Source organism: Equus asinus, unplaced genomic scaffold, assembly GCF_041296235.1.
Source record: "Equus asinus isolate D_3611 breed Donkey unplaced genomic scaffold, EquAss-T2T_v2 contig_362, whole genome shotgun sequence".
Taxonomy (NCBI): Eukaryota; Metazoa; Chordata; class Mammalia; order Perissodactyla; family Equidae; genus Equus; species Equus asinus.
In genome coordinates, this window is record NW_027225030.1 from 50,890 (window position 1) to 57,500 (window position 6,611).

Sequence of the window (6,611 nt, forward strand, 5' to 3'; positions counted from 1 at the left end):
GTCCCCGGAGCAGCGATTTCATCAGAGGCCCGCAAACGTCCACGATCTCCACACCACGTTTATGGCCGACTGCGTGCGTGGGTCCTTTGGAATCGACCAGGCTACCGTCCGGGCCACTTTGGGACATCGTGTCCAGCTGCCCCGAGCGGTGGAGCTGTCGTTCAAGTGTAAGATGGGGCCCGTCCGGGGAGAGAATGGGGACGGGGAAAGGGAGGCCGCGGGAAGTCACAGAGTCTGAGGTGTTCGGGGGAGACTGACTCTTCTGAAGTGGAGGTGGTAGAAGGAGAGCAGCAGGATTTTTGGATTTTTGTTCCCTCTGTTAGGTATCTGGGTCCGGAGGAGAGTGGGGCGGGGGGGGGGGCGGGTGGTGGTGGTGGTGGTGGGTGTGAGGCTGAGGCGGGGCTGGTGTTTCCTTTCCGAGTCAGGTGGAAGAGCTCCTCCAGTGGAGGTTTTTAGACAAGGGGTCTGGTCTGGCAGGATGGGAGGTTGCGGGTTGAGCCACAGGGGAATCTGTCGTAGCTCAGACTCGGGCCTTTGAAGAAATAGACAGAGAGAGGAGTTTTGCTCTGTCTGTCACCGCAGCCGGCACCTCAGGAGCAACAACAGGAGGCTTCCCGAATGAGTGAAGGGGCAGGAGCCAGCGTGCCCCGTGCCTCTCTCAGCCCTGCGCCGGCAGGGAAGGAAGCAGGCAGGCAGGCCTCAGGGCTACTCCCGTCCTACTGCCCGGTGGTCCCTGTCCCGGCCCCGCCCCCACTCTCCCCCTGACCCTCACCGCTCCCCAGCCCTCTTCTCAGCCAGAGAGGCGATGGGGGGGGGCGGTGCGGTCCCAGAACAAGTTTCCTCTCATCCGCCATCATCTTGCCACCCTGACGACTTGGCCTGAGATCCGGCCTAGGCTGTACCCTGAGATCCGGCCTAGGCTGTACCCGTGTGTGGTTTTCCTGTGGACAAGGGGGCCGGTTCACCATTTCGGAAGAAACCCCTAGCCTTCCACTGCCGAGTCGCCAGCCTGGGAGGGGGGAGGGGGGAGGGGGGAGGGGAGGTCAGGCCCATTCATTCCGATGGGCCTGGCGTCAGGGCTTCATTCAAGTGCAGGAAGCTCTCTCCCATGGCCTCGGGCTTTTTTCCATTGAACGGCTTTCTTCAATTCCCCCACCCTTAGGCCGCAGTCCACCAAGGGCCGGGAGGCAGGGAGGGAAGATGTTGGGGCAGGGTGGCTGTCTGAGAAACTCGCCTCATCTGGGGCAGAAAGAGTGCCCCCCTCCTTTCTCTAACCCTACTAGACTGCTTGAGGATCACGGACGGTTTGGCTCATCGATGAGCCCTGCGTTATGGGCCCGGCAAGCAAACTCCTAACGGGCAACCCGCCGCTCTAGGCGTGTGTGGGTTTTTTGATCTTTCACCTTCAAGTTCGCACGACATCGGTCCGTGTCCCCCGCCCCGGCTTCCCATGGGAAATCCTCCGTCTCTTTCCACAGACTCACTGGCGACTTCACACAGTGCCTGCCTCCTCCTCCTTAGGAAGGAAGGAAGGAAGGAAGGAAGGAAGGAAGGAAGGAAGGAAGGAAGGAAGGGAGGGGCTGACCCCGTGGCCGAGCGGTTGAGTTTGCACGCTCCGCTTCAGCGGCCCGGGGCTTGGAAGGTTCGGATCCTGGGCTCGGACACGGCACCGCTCATCAAACCACGCTGAGGTGGCGTCCCACACGGCAGAACCAGAGGGACCCTCAAAGAGAATATAGAACTAGGTACTGGGGTGCTCTGGGGAGAAGAAGAAGAAGGAGGAGGAATAAAAAGAAAAGAAAAGATTGGCAATGAGCTCGGGTGCCAGTCTTTAAAAAAAAAAAAAAAAAAAGAGGAAGAAAGATGGACAAACAGGAACGAATCCCACTGACGGCACCTCCAAATGGTGGGGGGCAGGGGGGTGGGGGGGGTGGGGAGTGGCATCATCGGGCCAAGGGTGACTCTAAGCGTGATCCCGCGGTTGTGTTATTTGACATTTTATCGAATCGATTTATTATTTTATTTTTGAGGAAGATGAGCCCTGAGCGAACATCTGCCACCAATCCTCCTCTGTCGGCCGAGGAAGACTGGCCCTGAGCTGACATCCGTGCCCATCCCCCTCTACTTTCCAGGTGGGACGCCTGCCACAGCGTGGCTCGCCAAGCGGTGCCGGGTCCTGCGCCCGGGATCCGGACCGGCGAACCCGGGGCCGGCGGAGCAGAACGTGCGAACTTCACCGCCGCGCCACCGGGCCGGCCCCCGGAGTTGTTTTGAAAATCCAGTAAGGGGCTGGCCCCGTGGCCGAGTGGTTAAGTTCGCGCGCTCCGCTGCAGGCAGCCCAGTGTTTCATCGGTTCGTTCGGATCCCGGGCGCGGACACGGCACTGCTCATCAAACCACGCTGAGGCGGCGTCCCACATACCACCGCTAGAAGGACCCACCGCGAAGAACACACAACTACGTACCGGGGGGCTTTGGGGAGAAAAAGGAAAGACAAAAAATAAAATCTTCCAAACTCCAATAAAACTTTGAGTGAAGACGACGAGGAGGATGCGAAACGTATCTCACGCCTCCGAGCCGAGCCGTCCGTTTAGGTTTAGGAAGGGGGACGAGGACCCTTTGTAAGCGACATCCCTTTTTAAGCACCATTCTAAACCACAGAACAGAACTCCCTCTCCTCGACCCGGAGCGAGGAGGTTCCTGGGTGTGTCAGAGAGGGTCACGTCCTCTGCAGCACGAACGAACCGCCAGGGTTCGGCCACGGGAAAGAATTTCTTCCTCTCCAGGGGGACTAAAAGTCACCGACGGCAGCGGGCGTAGGTGCTATCCTTCCCGTCCAGGAAAGGCAGGGAGAACTTCAGCCGTGAAGAGAAGGAGGTCTTCCTCACTCCCCGTTTTGGGAGGGCCCCTTTGGCAGGGGAGTTTTGTCTCCTGATTTCAAGTCAGGAAGAAAAGGGAGAGAGAGAGAGAGAGAGAGAGAGAGAGAGAGAGTGTGTGTCCTTCTCGTGCCAGGTCGGTCTGAGGGGGACCTCCTCTGGTTTCCTCCCTTCCCAGGGAACGCCGTTCGCTCCTTCTTCTAGAAAAAGCTCCCAAAGCACCACCGCCCAGGATGGTCGACCTACGCCCATCGTCCCTCCTTTCCCAATCATTTCTACCGCGACAGAGGGACAGAGGCCCCTGCCCCATCCCCATCCCCACCCCCACCCCCATCGCCTGCCTCCTTGATGGCCAAAGGAGCTGCCTCTGAGAATGGAACGGGGCTTGGAAACCTTCTAGAGGGGTGACTCTCACCTGCCTGCCTGCTGGGAAAAGCACCACGCTGTCCATCGGACTGCTCTTTTGGGCAAACGTAGGCGTGCCACATAGCGATCGACAGCTATGGCGGGGGGGGGGGCGGGGTGGCGTGGTGGTGCCCAGGATCCACGACACGTGACGGCTGCGGAGCACGACAGCCCTAAGACCTTGAGGGAGACGGGGTGGCGCGTGAATCCTTTCGGAACGAGAACGACAGGAAACGTTGACGGGGACGTGTTCTCCTCTCGAGAACACACCAACGCCTCGCACGGTGTCTGACCCGGGGTGCCTCTGACTTTTGTCATCAGAGACGATCCTCTCGACCGCCCCTCACGCTTTGGGGAAAAGGGGAGAGGGACTCGGTAGCACGGGAAAAGCCATCCATCCGCCCTTCCTTTCCGTCTTCACGGCTCCTTCTCGTGGAAAACGAGGAAGCCGTCCGGAGGAACGGAACACTGACCCGGGCCAAAGCGTGGCCCAGCCTTAGCCTCCAAAACCTTCTGCTAAGTGAGAGGTGCCAGACATCCAAGGCGACCTACGTTGCGATTCCACACAGAGGAGAGAGCTAGAACGGTCCAACCCTAGAGGGCGACAGCAGATGGCGGCGGCGGCGGCGGCAGCAGGGGTGGTGGTGATCGTGGTGGGGCAGATCCGGGAGTGGGGCCGTTTTTTCTTTCGGGGGGAGGGGATGGAAACGGAAACCTTCTGGAAATAGATAGCCATGACGGATGCGCCACCTTGGGGAGAGAGACTCCCGAAGGCCACTGGCTTGTGTCCCGTGGAAAGGATGGATTCGGTGGGATGGGAATTCTACCTCCGTGTAGAGCGTGTGGTAAACCACGAGGTAGGTGGGTGGGTGGGTGGGTGGGTGGGTGGCCTCCCTGCCTCGCCTCCACCTAGACGTCCACACACAGAGACCGACGAGGGAGGGAGGGAGGGAGGGAGGGAGGGAGAGAGACAAGACGGACAGAGGCCGAGGCCGAGGCCGAGGCAGTGAGCGAGTAAGTGATCGACCCTGGCCATAGGGATTCCTCAGAGGGCGTCTCTTGGCTCCCCAAACGAAGAATGTGTGTGGAGATCGAGAAAGATCACCGACCTAGGAGAACCAGCAAGACTTCTTCACCCGCCAGAGAGCCGCTGGGCCCCTGCCGTCCCTGCCACCGCCACCCCTACCCCTCGCCTTTGGCAGCGACGCCAACGAAAGGCAGGCAGACGAGTGGGAGAGTCGTGTGGTGGTGTCCCCCAAGGAAGGTGGGTCCATGCCGACGAGCGGTCGTCGGCGTGTGGAAAAGCCAGAGGCGGGCTGACTAGAAGGAGGGCGTCCTGGAGGAAGGGACCAGGGTGTGAGGGAGAGAGGCCTGTTCCTCTTCCCCTGTCGGCCCCAAGTCAGGGGCCCAAAGGAGGAAAGCTGTCCGTTCCTTTCCGACTCGGACGGTTCGGGCGGAACCGACCGATCCCCGCGGCAGCGCAGTCGGGGCTTTCTGGACCAGAACCCCTCTCTCTGTCGCCTTTCGACCACACGCACGCTTTAGAGGCCAAGGGAAAATGGATCGGGTCTCTCTGTCTCTCTCCCTAGAAAACAAGGGGCCAGGGGCCGAGCCCGTGGACGAGCGGTCAAGTATGCGCCCCCCACCCCGGCCCCCGGCTTCGACGGCCCAGGTTTTCACCGGTTCGGATCCTGGGCGCAGCCCCAGACCCAGCATCGCCCTTCAAGCCACGCCGAGGCGGCGTCCCACATAGCAGAAACGCGAAAGACCTACCACTGGAACCTACAACTATGGACGGGACGGGACGGGACGGGGCGGGGCGGGGCGGGGCGGGGGTGGGGGGGGCGGCTTTGGGGAGCAGGAAGAAAGAAAAAATAAAAGAAACACAAGGACGGTCATCGCGATAGTTCTTTCCACTTCCATCCATATGTTAACAGGACCCAAGTTTCCCGACCTCCATTTGGATGTATGTTAACTAAATGGAGAAGCTATTCAAAGGACTCCTCTAAAGAAGTCCACGTTCTTCTTTCTAAATGATAATGAAAATCATTGTCACCACCGCTCTTCCGACCCTCCATGTCCAGACGGCCTCCCGCCCCTCCCCTATCCCCAACTCCCGCCCCGCCCCGCGCCGACCCCCGACCCCGGCATTCTCCACGCCCACCTTTCCCTCTCCACTCCTACCCCCCCGTCCCCCGCCGCCCGGGACACCGCACCCCGCGCCCCCCCCCCCAATCCAGGCCGGGCCACCTGGTCGACCTCCTCGAACACTATATAAGAGGATGCCGGGCAGCAGGTGGCGCCCGACAAGCGGCCTCCTCACAGGCCGGACGGATCAGCCTCGCGGGGGCGGGCGATGGGGAGGCGTTCGTCCAGGTCAGGTCAGGTCGGGGGAGGGAGGATGCCGCGCCGGCCGGCCTGGTGCGTGGCCTGGTCCCGATCCACCCCGCGTCTCGTTTCTCGGGCCGGGACGAGTACAGGCGGGGAGGCCGACTCGGTCACGGAAAGCGGCCTTGGGGAGGTTTTGGCGAACGTCCCTGTCCCGGGGCCGTCTGCCGACTAGGGGACGGAGTCCTCCTCCATGCTCCTTCTCGCCCCCAGTCGGGCGGGTTGTGGGTCGCGCGGTCGACTTGTCCATTTCCCCGGAGGCATCCTGCCTGCCGGGGCTCCCTCCCTCGGGCCGGTGCGAGCGGTCCTCGGGCGGCCCGGGAATTTGGGCCGCAGCGAACGAACGAACGAAGCCCGTCCCTCCTGCGTCGGCACCGATGAGACACAGCCCTGGTGGATGGAGCCGCTTTCCTCGGGTTTCCTTTTGCTTTCGGCCGCTGCTGCCACCAAACCTCCCTAAACGATAGGAATGAAAACGGGAACCGTTGGCATAATAAAAGCGTTTTGGTTGGCGTGTTTCTTGGCTTTTGGGGACTCGAGAGGTATGATGGATGATCTCCGATTGACGTTTGGAAGGTCTATTTCATCCCAGTCGCACGAACCCCGAAAACGTGGCGGCTGGACGAGGGAGGGAGGGAGGGAGGGAGGGAGGGAGGGAGGGAGGCCAACCACGGGATTTCCGCACGACCAGCTGATGGACACGAGCGCCCCGTGAGCCGGGCGGAGGGCAGCCGCCCGGGTCTCGCAGCTACGTGCCCGCGGAACCCTCGGGACTGCGAGAAGCCGGAGCGACCCGCAGCCATGTGGCGCTCGGCGCGGACATCTGGTCGACCCGCGCGCCACGGGACCCGGGGCCCGAGTCCGGGCCGGGCCGCCGGTCGACCCGGCAGGGCGGCTGCCCCGGGGGCCTCGCGGCTGCTCGTCCGCAGCCTCCAGGGAGCCC